At 40.1% G+C, this 14,754-nt stretch overlaps 8 non-coding genes across 8 annotated transcripts; all 8 read left to right on the top strand.

The window, feature by feature from the left end:
• The first annotated feature begins 1,271 nt into the window (after positions 1-1,271).
• On the top strand, positions 1,272-1,344 carry trnav-cac (transfer RNA valine (anticodon CAC)). Its single transcript has one exon. It is a non-coding gene; the product is annotated as a tRNA-Val (tRNA).
• A 2,867-nt stretch (positions 1,345-4,211) lies between these two features.
• Positions 4,212-4,284, top strand: trnav-cac (transfer RNA valine (anticodon CAC)). Its single transcript has one exon. It is a non-coding gene; the product is annotated as a tRNA-Val (tRNA).
• A 3,020-nt stretch (positions 4,285-7,304) lies between these two features.
• Positions 7,305-7,377, top strand: trnav-cac (transfer RNA valine (anticodon CAC)). The gene has a single exon. It is a non-coding gene; the product is annotated as a tRNA-Val (tRNA).
• A 1,233-nt stretch (positions 7,378-8,610) lies between these two features.
• On the top strand, positions 8,611-8,683 carry trnav-cac (transfer RNA valine (anticodon CAC)). Its single transcript has one exon. It is a non-coding gene; the product is annotated as a tRNA-Val (tRNA).
• A 1,233-nt stretch (positions 8,684-9,916) lies between these two features.
• trnav-cac (transfer RNA valine (anticodon CAC)) lies at positions 9,917-9,989 on the top strand. The gene has a single exon. It is a non-coding gene; the product is annotated as a tRNA-Val (tRNA).
• A 1,233-nt stretch (positions 9,990-11,222) lies between these two features.
• Positions 11,223-11,295, top strand: trnav-aac (transfer RNA valine (anticodon AAC)). Its single transcript has one exon. It is a non-coding gene; the product is annotated as a tRNA-Val (tRNA).
• Positions 11,296-12,730: 1,435 nt separating this feature from the next.
• On the top strand, positions 12,731-12,803 carry trnav-aac (transfer RNA valine (anticodon AAC)). The gene has a single exon. It is a non-coding gene; the product is annotated as a tRNA-Val (tRNA).
• Positions 12,804-14,036: 1,233 nt separating this feature from the next.
• trnav-cac (transfer RNA valine (anticodon CAC)) lies at positions 14,037-14,109 on the top strand. Its single transcript has one exon. It is a non-coding gene; the product is annotated as a tRNA-Val (tRNA).
• The last annotated feature ends 645 nt before the right edge of the window (positions 14,110-14,754 follow it).

Raw genomic sequence — 14,754 nt, 5'->3', positions numbered from 1 at the left:
TGTTTTTAATGGGTATTATGGCTCTTTCTGTGGTACTCAATTTGGGATATTATGTGAGGTAGACTTCTGTGCATTACTAATATTTTCCACGACTTCCTCTTTTTGTATTGTAGTTTCCGTAGTCTAGTGGTTATCACGTTCGCCTCACACGTGAAAGGTCCCCGGTTTGAAACTGGGCGGAAACATTTTGTAATATTCAATATTTCCCAATGCCCAGAGGCTAGCATTTGGTTTGAAACAGTTGAGGTTTGTCTTATACTAAAATGGATGAAATAAAATAAAATCTATCTACACACAATACCCCAGAATGACAAAGCGATAACATATAGTTTTTATTAATGAAAAAAACATTTTAAAAATACCTTATTTACATACGTTTTCAGACCCTTTGCTCTGAGGCTGGAAATTGCGCTCAGGTTTATCCTGTTTCCATTGATCATCCTTGAGATGTTTCTTCAACTTGATTGGAGTCCACCTGTGGTAAATTCAAATGATTGGTCATTTCTGCAGCGTTGAAGGTACCCAAGAACACAGAGGCTTCCATCACTCTTAAATGGAAGAAGTTTGGAACCACCAAGCCTCTTCCAAGATCCGGCTGCACACGATAATTCCCGGCTTCTCAAGTCTACCTCACATAATATCCCAAATTGAGTACCACAGAAAGAGCCATAAAACCCATTAAATATTTAAAAAATACCTTATTTACGTACGTTTTCAGACCCTTTGCTATGAGGCTGAAAATTGAGCTCAGGTCCATCCTGTTTCCATTGATCATCCTTGAGATGTTTCTTCAACTTGATTGGAGTCCACCTGTGGTAAATTCAAATGATTGGTCATTTCTGCAGCATTGAAGGTACCCAAGAACACAGTGGCTTCCATCACTCTTAAATGGAAGAAGTTTTGAACCACCAAGCCTCTTCCAAGAGCCGCTGCACACAATAATTCCCGGCTTCTCAAGCCTTATTGTTTAATTAATTGACTAAGTAATTTCTGATTTCATTAGGTTCTGAGAGCGATAAATGTCCCACCCAGCCAAAGTCAGCCACACCCTTAGTATTCCACTCATTGGGTTTCCGTAGTGTAGATGTTATCACGTTCACCTAACACGCGAAAGGTCTCCGGTTCGAGACCGGGCGGAAACACATTTTAACAAATTGGTCCTTCGCACTTCTCAGTATTTGCTATTCAGACTTTAGTGTCAGTAGTGTATTGGTTATCACGTTCGCCTCACACGCGAAAGTCAGTCACACCCTTAGTTTTCCAATCATTCGGTTTCCGTAGTGTAGTGGTTATCACGTTCGCCTCACACGCGAAAGGTCCCCGGTTCGAAACCGGGCGGAAACATTTTGTAATATTCAATATTTCCCAATGCCCAGAGGCTAGCATTTGGTTTGAAACAGTTGAGGTTTGTCTAAACCTTGCTGTCTACCTCTCCGACCTGTGGATCAATGTTGCCGTTTTTTTGGGGACCTCCACCATGCGATCTGTATGAATGTGACCAGACTGACAGCTTCTCTGAGCCAGGCAAATTCATTTATCAGGGTCATTGTAATGGATATATCCAAATAAATGGCAATATAATCCAAGGTAAAACAAACAAAAATGTAGATCGTTTTCTGTCATTTCAGCTGCTTGATGTGATTGTGTGATAGATTTAGTTGGCTGGCTAGCAAAGGAAAAGAAGCTAGCCTGCATAGGTACAGTGCATTCGGAAAGTTTTCAGACCCCTTACTTTTTTCCACATTTTGTTACGTTACAGCCTTATTCTAAAATGGATGAAATAAAATAAAATCTATCTACACACAATACCACATAATGACAAAGCGATAACATATAGTTTTTATTAATGAAAAAAATATTTTAAAAATACCTTATTTACATACATTTTCAGACCCTTTGCTATGAGGCTGGAAATTGCGCTCAGGTTTATCCTGTTTCCATTGATCATCCTTGAGATGTTTCTTCAACTTGATTGGAGTCCACCTGTGGTAAATTCAAATGATTGGTCATTTCTGCAGCGTTGAAGGTACCCAAGAACACAGAGGCTTCCATCACTCTTAAATGGAAGAAGTTTGGAACCACCAAGCCTCTTCCAAGATCCGGCTGCACACGATAATTCCCGGCTTCTCAAGTCTACCTCACATAATATCCCAAATTGAGTACCACAGAAAGAGCCATAAAACCCATTAAATATTAAAAAAATACCTTATTTACGTACGTTTTCAGACCCTTTGCTATGAGGCTGAAAATTGAGCTCAGGACCATCCTGTTTCCATTGATCATCCTTGAGATGTTTCTTCAACTTGATTGGAGTCCACCTGTGGTAAATTCAAATGATTGGTCATTTCTGCAGCATTGAAGGTACCCAAGAACACAGTGGCTTCCATCACTCTTAAATGGAAGAAGTTTTGAACCACCAAGCCTCTTCCAAGAGCCGCTGCACACAATAATTCCCGGCTTCTCAAGCCTTATTGTTTAATTAATTGACTAAGTAATTTCTGATTTCATTAGGTTCTGAGAGCGATAAATGTCCCACCCAGCCAAAGTCAGCCACACCCTTAGTATTCCACTCATTGGGTTTCCGTAGTGTAGATGTTATCACGTTCGCCTAACACGCAAAAGGTCTCCGGTTCGAGACCGGTCGGAAACACATTTTAACAAATTGGTCCTTCGCACTTCTCAGTATTTGCTATTCAGACTTTAGTTTCAGTAGTGTATTGGTTATCACGTTAGCCTCACACGCAAAAGGTCCCCGGTTCGAAACCGGGCGGAAACATTTTGTAATATTCAATATTTCCCAATGCCCAGAGGCTAGCATTTGGTTTGAAACAGTTGAGGTTTGTCTAAACCTTGCTGTCTACCTCTCCGACCTGTGGATCAATGTTGCCGTTTTTTTGGGGACCTCCACCATGCGATCTGTATGAATGTGACCAGACTGACAGCTTCTCTGAGCCAGGCAAATTAATTTATCAGGGTCATTGTAATGGATATATCCAAAGAAATGGCAATATAATCCAAGGTAAAACAAACAAAAATGTAGATCGTTTTCTGTCATTTCAGCTGCTTGATGTGATTGTGTGATATATTTAGTTGGCTGGCTAGCAAAGGAAAAGAAGCTAGCCTGCATAGGTACAGTGCATTCGGAAAGTTTTTAGACCCCTTACTTTTTTCCACATTTTGTTACGTTACAGCCTTATACTAAAATGGATGAAATAAAATAAAATCTATCTACACACAATACCCCAGAATGACAAAGCGATAACATATAGTTTTTATTAATGAAAAAAACATTTTAAAAATACCTTATTTACATACGTTTTCAGACCCTTTGCTATGAGGCTGGAAATTGCGCTCAGGTTTATCCTGTTTCCATTGATCATCCTTGAGATGTTTCTTCAACTTGATTGGAGTCCACCTGTGGTAAATTCAAATGATTGGTAATTTCTGCAGCGTTGAAGGTACCCAAGAACACAGAGGCTTCCATCACTCTTAAATGGAAGAATTTTGGAACCACCAAGCCTCTTCCAAGATCCGGCTGCACACGATAATTCCCGGCTTCTCAAGTCTACCTCACATAATATCCCAAATTGAGTACCACAGAAAGAGCCATAAAACCCATTAAATATTTAAAAAATACCTTATTTACGTACGTTTTCAGACCCTTTGCTCTGAGGCTGAAAATTGAGCTCAGGTCCATCCTGTTTCCATTGATCATCCTTGAGATGTTTCTTCAACTTGATTGGAGTCCACCTGTGGTAAATTCAAATGATTGGTCATTTCTGCAGCATTGAAGGTACCCAAGAACACAGTGGCTTCCATCACTCTTAAATGGAAGAAGTTTTGAACCACCAAGCCTCTTCCAAGAGCCGCTGCACACAATAATTCCCGGCTTCTCAAGCCTTATTGTTTAATTAATTGACTAAGTAATTTCTGATTTCATTAGGTTCTGAGAGCGATAAATGTCCCACCCAGCCAAAGTCAGCCACACCCTTAGTATTCCACTCATTGGGTTTCCGTAGTGTAGATGTTATCACGTTCGCCTAACACGCGAAAGGTCTCCGGTTCGAGACCGGGCGGAAACCCATTTTAACAAATTGGTCCTTCGCACTTCTCAGTATTTGCTATTCAGACTTTAGTGTCAGTAGTGTATTGGTTATCACGTTCGCCTCACACGCGAAAGTCAGTCACACCCTTAGTTTTCCAATCATTCGGTTTCCGTAGTGTAGTGGTTATCATGTTCGCCTCACACGCGAAAGGTCCCCGGTTCGAAACCGGGCGGAAACATTTTGTAATATTCAATATTTCCCAATGCCCAGAGGCTAGCATTTGGTTTGAAACAGTTGAGGTTTGTCTAAACCTTGCTGTCTACCTCTCCGACCTGTGGATCAATGTTGCCGTTTTTTTGGGGACCTCCACCATGCGATCTGTATGAATGTGACCAGACTGACAGCTTCTCTGAGCCAGGCAAATTCATTTATCAGGGTCATTGTAATGGATATATCCAAAGAAATGGCAATATAATCCAAGGTAAAACAAACAAAAATGTAGATCGTTTTCTGTCATTTCAGCTGCTTGATGTGATTGTGTGATATATTTAGTTGGCTGGCTAGCAAAGGAAAAGAAGCTAGCCTGCATAGGTACAGTGCATTCGGAAAGTTTTTAGACCCCTTACTTTTTTCCACATTTTGTTACGTTACAGCCTTATACTAAAATGGATGAAATAAAATAAAATCTATCTACACACAATACCACATAATGACAAAGCGATAACATATAGTTTTTATTAATGAAAAAAATATTTTAAAAATACCTTATTTACATACATTTTCAGACCCTTTGCTATGAGGCTGGAAATTGAGCTCAGGTCCATCCTGTTTCCATTGATCATCCTTGAGATGTTTCTTCAACTTGATTGGAGTCCACCTGTGGTAAATTCAAATGATTGGTCATTTCTGCAGCATTGAAGGTACCCAAGAACACAGTGGCTTCCATCACTCTAAAATAGAAGAAGTTTGGAACCACCAAGCCTCTTCCAAGTTCCGGCTGCACACGATAATTCCCGGCTTCTCATGTCTACCTCACATAATATCCCAAATTGAGTACCACAGAAAGAGCCATAATACCCATTAAATATTTTAAAAATACCTTATTTACGTACGTTTTCAGACCCTTTGCTATGAGGCTGGAAATTGAGCTCAGGTCCATCCTGTTTCCATTGATCATCCTTGAGATGTTTCTTCAACTTGATTGGAGTCCACCTGTGGTAAATTCAAATGATTGGTCATTTCTGCAGCATTGAAGGTACCCAAGAACACAGTGGCTTCCATCACTCTTAAATGGAAGAAGTTTTGAACCACGAAGCCTCTTCCAAAAGCCGCTGCACACAATAATTCCCGGCTTCTCAAGCCTTATTGTTTAATTAATTGACTAAGTAATTTCTGATTTCATTAGGTTCTGAGAGCGATAAATGTCTCACCCAGCCAAAGTCAGTCACACCCTTAGTATTCCACTCATTGGGTTTCCGTAGTGTAGATGTTATCACGTTCGCCTAACACGCGAAAGGTCTCCGGTTCGAGACCGGTCGGAAACACATTTTAACAAATTGGTCCTTCGCACTTCTCAGTATTTGCTATTCAGACTTTAGTTTCAGTAGTGTATTGGTTATCACGTTCGCCTCACACGCGAAGGTCAGTCACACCCTTAGTTTTCCAATCATTCGGTTTCCGTAGTGTAGTGGTTATCACGTTCGCCTCACACGCGGAAGGTCAGTCACACCCTTAGTTTTCCAATCATTCGGTTTCCGTAGTGTAGTGGTTATCACGTTCGCCTCACACGCGGAAGGTCCCCGGTTCGAAACCGGGCGGAAACATTTTGTAATATTCAATATTTCCCAATGCCCAGAGGCTAGCATTTGGTTTGAAACAGTTGAGGTTTGTCTAAACCTTGCTGTCTACCTCTCCGACCTGTGGATCAATGTTGCCGTTTTTTTGGGGACCTCCACCATGCGATCTGTATGAATGTGACCAGACTGACAGCTTCTCTGAGCCAGGCAAATTCATTTATCAGGGTCATTGTAATGGATATATCCAAAGAAATGGCAATATAATCCAAGGTAAAACAAACAAAAATGTAGATCGTTTTCTGTCATTTCAGCTGCTTGATGTGATTGTGTGATAGATTTAGTTGGCCTGCTAGCAAAGGAAAAGAAGCTAGCATGCATAGGTACAGTGCATTCGGAAAGTTTTCAGACCCCTTACTTTTTTCCACATTTTGTTACGTTACAGCCTTATACTAAAATGGATGAAATAAAATAAAACCTATCTACACACAATACCACATAATGACAAAGCGATAACATATAGTTTTTATTAATGAAAAAAATATTTTAAAAATACCTTATTTACATACATTTTCAGACCCTTTGCTATGAGGCTGGAAATTGAGCTCAGGTCCATCCTGTTTCCATTGATCATCCTTGAGATGTTTCTTCAACTTGATTGGAGTCCACCTGTGGTAAATTCAAATGATTGGTCATTTCTGCAGCATTGAAGGTACCCAAGAACACAGTGGCTTCCATCACTCTAAAATAGAAGAAGTTTGGAACCACCAAGCCTCTTCCAAGTTCCGGCTGCACACGATAATTCCCGGCTTCTCATGTCTACCTCACATAATATCCCAAATTGAGTACCACAGAAAGAGCCATAATACCCATTAAATATTTTAAAAATACCTTATTTACGTACGTTTTCAGACCCTTTGCTATGAGGCTGGAAATTGAGCTCAGGTCCATCCTGTTTCCATTGATCATCCTTGAGATGTTTCTTCAACTTGATTGGAGTCCACCTGTGGTAAATTCAAATGATTGGTCATTTCTGCAGCATTGAAGGTACCCAAGAACACAGTGGCTTCCATCACTCTTAAATGGAAGAAGTTTTGAACCACGAAGCCTCTTCCAAAAACCGCTGCACACAATAATTCCCGGCTTCTCAAGCCTTATTGTTTAATTAATTGACTAAGTAATTTCTGATTTCATTAGGTTCTGAGAGCGATAAATGTCTCACCCAGCCAAAGTCAGTCACACCCTTAGTACTCCACTCATTGGGTTTCCGTAGTGTAGAGGTTATCACGTTCGCCTAACACGCGAAAGGTCCCCGGTTTGAGACCGGGCGGAAACACATTTTAACAAATTGGTCCTTCGCACTTCTCAGTATTTGCTATTCAGACTTTAGTTTCAGTAGTGTATTGGTTATCACGTTCGCCTCACACGCGAAAGTCAGTCACACCCTTAGTTTTCCAATCATTTGGTTTCCGTAGTGTAGTGGTTATCACGTTCGCCTCACACGCGAAAGGTCCCCGGTTCGAAACCGGGCGGAAACATTTTGTAATATTCAATATTTCCCAATGCCCAGAGGCTAGCATTTGGTTTGAAACAGTTGAGGTTTGTCTAAACCTTGCTGTCTACCTCTCCGACCTGTGGATCAATGTTGCCGTTTTTTTGGGGACCTCCACCATGCGATCTGTATGAATGTGACCAGACTGACAGCTTCTCTGAGCCAGGCAAATTCATTTATCAGGGTCATTGTAATGGATATATCCAAAGAAATGGCAATATAATCCAAGGTAAAACAAACAAAAATGTAGATCGTTTTCTGTCATTTCAGCTGCTTGATGTGATTGTGTGATAGATTTAGTTGGCCTGCTAGCAAAGGAAAAGAAGCTAGCATGCATAGGTACAGTGCATTCGGAAAGTTTTCAGACCCCTTACTTTTTTCCACATTTTGTTACGTTACAGCCTTATACTAAAATGGATGAAATAAAATAAAATCTATCTACACACAGTACCACATAATGACAAAGCGATAACATATAGTTTTTATTAATGAAAAAAATATTTTAAAAATACCTTATTTACATACATTTTCAGACCCTTTGCTATGAGGCTGGAAATTGAGCTCAGGTCCATCCTGTTTCCATTGATCATCCTTGAGATGTTTCTTCAACTTGATTGGAGTCCACCTGTGGTAAATTCAAATGATTGGTCATTTCTGCAGCATTGAAGGTACCCAAGAACACAGTGGCTTCCATCACTCTCAAATAGAAGAAGTTTGGAACCACCAAGCCTCTTCCAAGTTCCGTCTGCACACGATAATTCCCGGCTTCTCATGTCTACCTCACATAATATCCCAAATTGAGTACCACAGAAAGAGCCATAATACCCATTAAATATTTTAAAAATACCTTATTTACGTACGTTTTCAGACCCTTTGCTATGAGGCTGGAAATTGAGCTCAGGTCCATCCTGTTTCCATTGATCATCCTTGAGATGTTTCTTCAACTTGATTGGAGTCCACCTGTGGTAAATTCAAATGATTGGTCATTTCTGCAGCATTGAAGGTACCCAAGAACACAGTGGCTTCCATCACTCTTAAATGGAAGAAGTTTTGAACCACGAAGCCTCTTCCAAAAGCCGCTGCACACAATAATTCCCGGCTTCTCAAGCCTTATTGTTTAATTAATTGACTAAGTAATTTCTGATTTCATTAGGTTCTGAGAGCGATAAATGTCTCACCCAGCCAAAGTCAGTCACACCCTTAGTTTTCCAATCATTTGGTTTCCGTAGTGTAGTGGTTATCACGTTCGCCTCACACGCGAAAGGTCCCCGGTTCGAAACCGGGCGGAAACATTTTGTAATATTCAATATTTCCCAATGCCCAGAGGCTAGCATTTGGTTTGAAACAGTTGAGGTTTGTCTAAACCTTGCTGTCTACCTCTCCGACCTGTGGATCAATGTTGCCGTTTTTTTGGGGACCTCCACCATGCGATCTGTATGAATGTGACCAGACTGACAGCTTCTCTGAGCCAGGCAAATTCATTTATCAGGGTCATTGTAATGGATATATCCAAAGAAATGGCAATATAATCCAAGGTAAAACAAACAAAAATGTAGATCGTTTTCTGTCATTTCAGCTGCTTGATGTGATTGTGTGATATATTTAGTTGGCTGGCTAGCAAAGGAAAATAAGCTAGCCTGCATAGGTACAGTGCATTCGGAAAGTTTTTAGACCCCTTACTTTTTTCCACATTTTGTTACGTTACAGCCTTATACTAAAATGGATGAAATAAAATAAAATCTATCTACACACAATACCACATAATGACAAAGCGATAACATATAGTTTTTATTAATGAAAAAAATATTTTAAAAATACCTTATTTACATACATTTTCAGACCCTTTGCTATGAGGCTGGAAATTGAGCTCAGGTCCATCCTGTTTCCATTGATCATCCTTGAGATGTTTCTTCAACTTGATTGGAGTCCACCTGTGGTAAATTCAAATGATTGGTCATTTCTGCAGCATTGAAGGTACCCAAGAACACAGTGGCTTCCATCACTCTAAAATAGAAGAAGTTTGGAACCACCAAGCCTCTTCCAAGTTCCGTCTGCACACGATAATTCCCGGCTTCTCATGTCTACCTCACATAATATCCCAAATTGAGTACCACAGAAAGAGCCATAATACCCATTAAATATTTTAAAAATACCTTATTTACGTACGTTTTCAGACCCTTTGCTATGAGGCTGGAAATTGAGCTCAGGTCCATCCTGTTTCCATTGATCATCCTTGAGATGTTTCTTCAACTTGATTGGAGTCCACCTGTGGTAAATTCAAATGATTGGTCATTTCTGCAGCATTGAAGGTACCCAAGAACACAGTGGCTTCCATCACTCTTAAATGGAAGAAGTTTTGAACCACGAAGCCTCTTCCAAAAGCCGCTGCACACAATAATTCCCGGCTTCTCAAGCCTTATTGTTTAATTAATTGACTAAGTAATTTCTGATTTCATTAGGTTCTGAGAGCGATAAATGTCTCACCCAGCCAAAGTCAGTCACACCCTTAGTTTTCCAATCATTTGGTTTCCGTAGTGTAGTGGTTATCACGTTCGCCTCACACGCGAAAGGTCCCCGGTTCGAAACCGGGCGGAAACATTTTGTAATATTCAATATTTCCCAATGCCCAGAGGCTAGCATTTGGTTTGAAACAGTTGAGGTTTGTCTAAACCTTGCTGTCTACCTCTCCGACCTGTGGATCAATGTTGCCGTTTTTTTGGGGACCTCCACCATGCGATCTGTATGAATGTGACCAGACTGACAGCTTCTCTGAGCCAGGCAAATTCATTTATCAGGGTCATTGTAATGGATATATCCAAAGAAATGGCAATATAATCCAAGGTAAAACAAACAAAAATGTAGATCGTTTTCTGTCATTTCAGCTGCTTGATGTGATTGTGTGATAGATTTAGTTGGCTGGCTAGCAAAGGAAAAGAAGCTAGCCTGCATAGGTACAGTGCATTCGGAAAGTTTTCAGACCCCTTACTTTTTTCCACATTTTGTTACGTTACAGCCTTATTCTAAAATGGATGAAATAAAATAAAATCTATCTACACACAAAACCACATAATGACAAAGCGATAACATATAGTTTTTATTAATGAAAAAAATATTTTAAAAATACCTTATTTACATACATTTTCAGACCCTTTGCTATGAGGCTGGAAATTGAGCTCAGGTCCATCCTGTTTCCATTGATCATCCTTGAGATGTTTCTTCAACTTGATTGGAGTCCACCTGTGGTAAATTCAAATGATTGGTCATTTCTGCAGCATTGAAGGTACCCAAGAACACAGTGGCTTCCATCACTCTTAAATAGAAGAAGTTTGGAACCACCAAGCCTCTTCCAAGTTCCGGCTGCACACGATAATTCCCGGCTTCTCATGTCTACCTCACATAATATCCCAAATTGAGTACCACAGAAAGAGCCATAATACCCATTAAATATTTTAAAAATACCTTATTTACGTACATTTTCAGACCCTTTGCTATGAGCCTGGAAATTGAGCTCAGGTCCATCCTGTTTCCATTGATCATCCTTGAGATGTTTCTTCAACTTGATTGGAGTCCACCTGTGGTAAATTCAAATGATTGGTCATTTCTGCAGCATTGAAGGTACCCAAGAACACAGTGGCTTCCATCACTCTTAAATGGAAGAAGTTTTGAACCACCAAGCCTCTTCCAAGAGCCGCTGCACACAATAATTCCCGGCTTCTCAAGCCTTATTGTTTAATTAATTGACTAAGTAATTTCTGATTTCATTAGGTTCTGAGAGCGATAAATGTCCCACCCAGCCAAAGTCAGCCACACCCTTAGTATTCCACTCATTGGGTTTCCGTAGTGTAGTGGTTATCACGTTCGCCTAACACGCGAAAGGTCCCCGGTTCGAGACCGGGCGGAAACACATTTTAACAAATTGGTCCTTCGCACTTCTCAGTATTTGCTATTCAGACTTTAGTTTCAGTAGTGTATTGGTTATCACGTTCGCCTCACACGCGAAAGTCAGTCACACCCTTAGTTTTCCAATCATTCGGTTTCCGTAGTCTAGTGGTTATCACGTTCGCCTCACACGCGAAAGGTCCCCGGTTCGAAACCGGGCGGAAACATTTTGTAATATTCAATATTTCCCAATGCCCAGAGGCTAGCATTTGGTTTGAAACAGTTGAGGTTTGTCTAAACCTTGCTGTCTACCTCTCCGACCTGTGGATCAATGTTGCCGTTTTTTTGGGGACCTCCACCATGCGATCTGTATGAATGTGACCAGACTGACAGCTTCTCTGAGCCAGGCAAATTCATTTATCAGGGTCATTGTAATGGATATATCCAAAGAAATGGCAATATAATCCAAGGTAAAACAAACAAAAATGTAGATCGTTTTCTGTCATTTCAGCTGCTTGATGTGATTGTGTGATAGATTTAGTTGGCTGGCTAGCAAAGGAAAAGAAGCTAGCCTGCATAGGTACAGTGCATTCGGAAAGTTTTCAGACCCCTTACTTTTTTCCACATTTTGTTACGTTACAGCCTTATTCTAAAATGGATGAAATAAAATAAAATCTATCTACACACAAAACCACATAATGACAAAGCGATAACATATAGTTTTTATTAATGAAAAAAATATTTTAAAAATACCTTATTTACATACATTTTCAGACCCTTTGCTATGAGGCTGGAAATTGAGCTCAGGTCCATCCTGTTTCCATTGATCATCCTTGAGATGTTTCTTCAACTTGATTGGAGTCCACCTGTGGTAAATTCAAATGATTGGTCATTTCTGCAGCATTGAAGGTACCCAAGAACACAGTGGCTTCCATCACTCTCAAATAGAAGAAGTTTGGAACCACCAAGCCTCTTCCAAGTTCCGTCTGCACACGATAATTCCCGGCTTCTCATGTCTACCTCACATAATATCCCAAATTGAGTACCACAGAAAGAGCCATAATACCCATTAAATATTTTAAAAATACCTTATTTACGTACGTTTTCAGACCCTTTGCTATGAGGCTGGAAATTGAGCTCAGGTCCATCCTGTTTCCATTGATCATCCTTGAGATGTTTCTTCAACTTGATTGGAGTCCACCTGTGGTAAATTCAAATGATTGGTCATTTCTGCAGCATTGAAGGTACCCAAGAACACAGTGGCTTCCATCACTCTTAAATGGAAGAAGTTTTGAACCACGAAGCCTCTTCCAAAAGCCGCTGCACACAATAATTCCCGGCTTCTCAAGCCTTATTGTTTAATTAATTGACTAAGTAATTTCTGATTTCATTAGGTTCTGAGAGCGATAAATGTCTCACCCAGCCAAAGTCAGTCACACCCTTAGTTTTCCAATCATTTGGTTTCCGTAGTGTAGTGGTTATCACGTTCGCCTCACACGCGAAAGGTCCCCGGTTCGAAACCGGGCGGAAACATTTTGTAATATTCAATATTTCCCAATGCCCAGAGGCTAGCATTTGGTTTGAAACAGTTGAGGTTTGTCTAAACCTTTCTGTCTACCTCTCCGACCTGTGGATCAATGTTGCCGTTTTTTTGGGGACCTCCACCATGCGATCTGTATGAATGTGACCAGACTGACAGCTTCTCTGAGCCAGGCAAATTCATTTATCAGGGTCATTGTAATGGATATATCCAAAGAAATGGCAATATAATCCAAGGTAAAACAAACAAAAATGTAGATCGTTTTCTGTCATTTCAGCTGCTTGATGTGATTGTGTGATAGATTTAGTTGGCTGGCTAGCAAAGGAAAATAAGCTAGCCTGCATAGGTACAGTGCATTCGGAAAGTTTTTAGACCCCTTACTTTTTTCCACATTTTGTTACGTTACAGCCTTATACTAAAATGGATGAAATAAAATAAAATCTATCTACACACAATACCACATAATGACAAAGCGATAACATATAGTTTTTATTAATGAAAAAAATATTTTAAAAATACCTTATTTACATACATTTTCAGACCCTTTGCTATGAGGCTGGAAATTGAGCTCAGGTCCATCCTGTTTCCATTGATCATCCTTGAGATGTTTCTTCAACTTGATTGGAGTCCACCTGTGGTAAATTCAAATGATTGGTCATTTCTGCAGCATTGAAGGTACCCAAGAACACAGTGGCTTCCATCACTCTAAAATAGAAGAAGTTTGGAACCACCAAGCCTCTTCCAAGTTCCGTCTGCACACGATAATTCCCGGCTTCTCATGTCTACCTCACATAATATCCCAAATTGAGTACCACAGAAAGAGCCATAATACCCATTAAATATTTTAAAAATACCTTATTTACGTACGTTTTCAGACCCTTTGCTATGAGGCTGGAAATTGAGCTCAGGTCCATCCTGTTTCCATTGATCATCCTTGAGATGTTTCTTCAACTTGATTGGAGTCCACCTGTGGTAAATTCAAATGATTGGTCATTTCTGCAGCATTGAAGGTACCCAAGAACACAGTGGCTTCCATCACTCTTAAATGGAAGAAGTTTTGAACCACGAAGCCTCTTCCAAAAGCCGCTGCACACAATAATTCCCGGCTTCTCAAGCCTTATTGTTTAATTAATTGACTAAGTAATTTCTGATTTCATTAGGTTCTGAGAGCGATAAATGTCTCACCCAGCCAAAGTCAGTCACACCCTTAGTTTTCCAATCATTTGGTTTCCGTAGTGTAGTGGTTATCACGTTCGCCTCACACGCGAAAGGTCCCCGGTTCGAAACCGGGCGGAAACATTTTGTAATATTCAATATTTCCCAATGCCCAGAGGCTAGCATTTGGTTTGAAACAGTTGAGGTTTGTCTAAACCTTGCTGTCTACCTCTCCGACCTGTGGATCAATGTTGCCGTTTTTTTGGGGACCTCCACCATGCGATCTGTATGAATGTGACCAGACTGACAGCTTCTCTGAGCCAGGCAAATTCATTTATCAGGGTCATTGTAATGGATATATCCAAAGAAATGGCAATATAATCCAAGGTAAAACAAACAAAAATGTAGATCGTTTTCTGTCATTTCAGCTGCTTGATGTGATTGTGTGATAGATTTAGTTGGCTGGCTAGCAAAGGAAAAGAAGCTAGCCTGCATAGGTACAGTGCATTCGGAAAGTTTTCAGACCCCTTACTTTTTTCCACATTTTGTTACGTTACAGCCTTATTCTAAAATGGATGAAATAAAATAAAATCTATCTACACACAAAACCACATAATGACAAAGCGATAACATATAGTTTTTATTAATGAAAAAAATATTTTAAAAATACCTTATTTACATACATTTTCAGACCCTTTGCTATGAGGCTGGAAATTGAGCTCAGGTCCATCCTGTTTCCATTGATCATCCTTGAGATGTTTCTTCAACTTGATTGGAGTCCACCTGTGG

Source organism: Oncorhynchus mykiss, chromosome 8 (assembly GCF_057628025.1).
Source record: "Oncorhynchus mykiss isolate SJ-2025 chromosome 8, ASM5762802v1, whole genome shotgun sequence".
In the NCBI taxonomy this organism is placed as follows: Eukaryota; Metazoa; Chordata; class Actinopteri; order Salmoniformes; family Salmonidae; genus Oncorhynchus; species Oncorhynchus mykiss.
The sequence above is the reverse complement of the archived record's forward strand: the minus strand, read 5'-3'. Positions and strand labels throughout refer to the sequence as shown.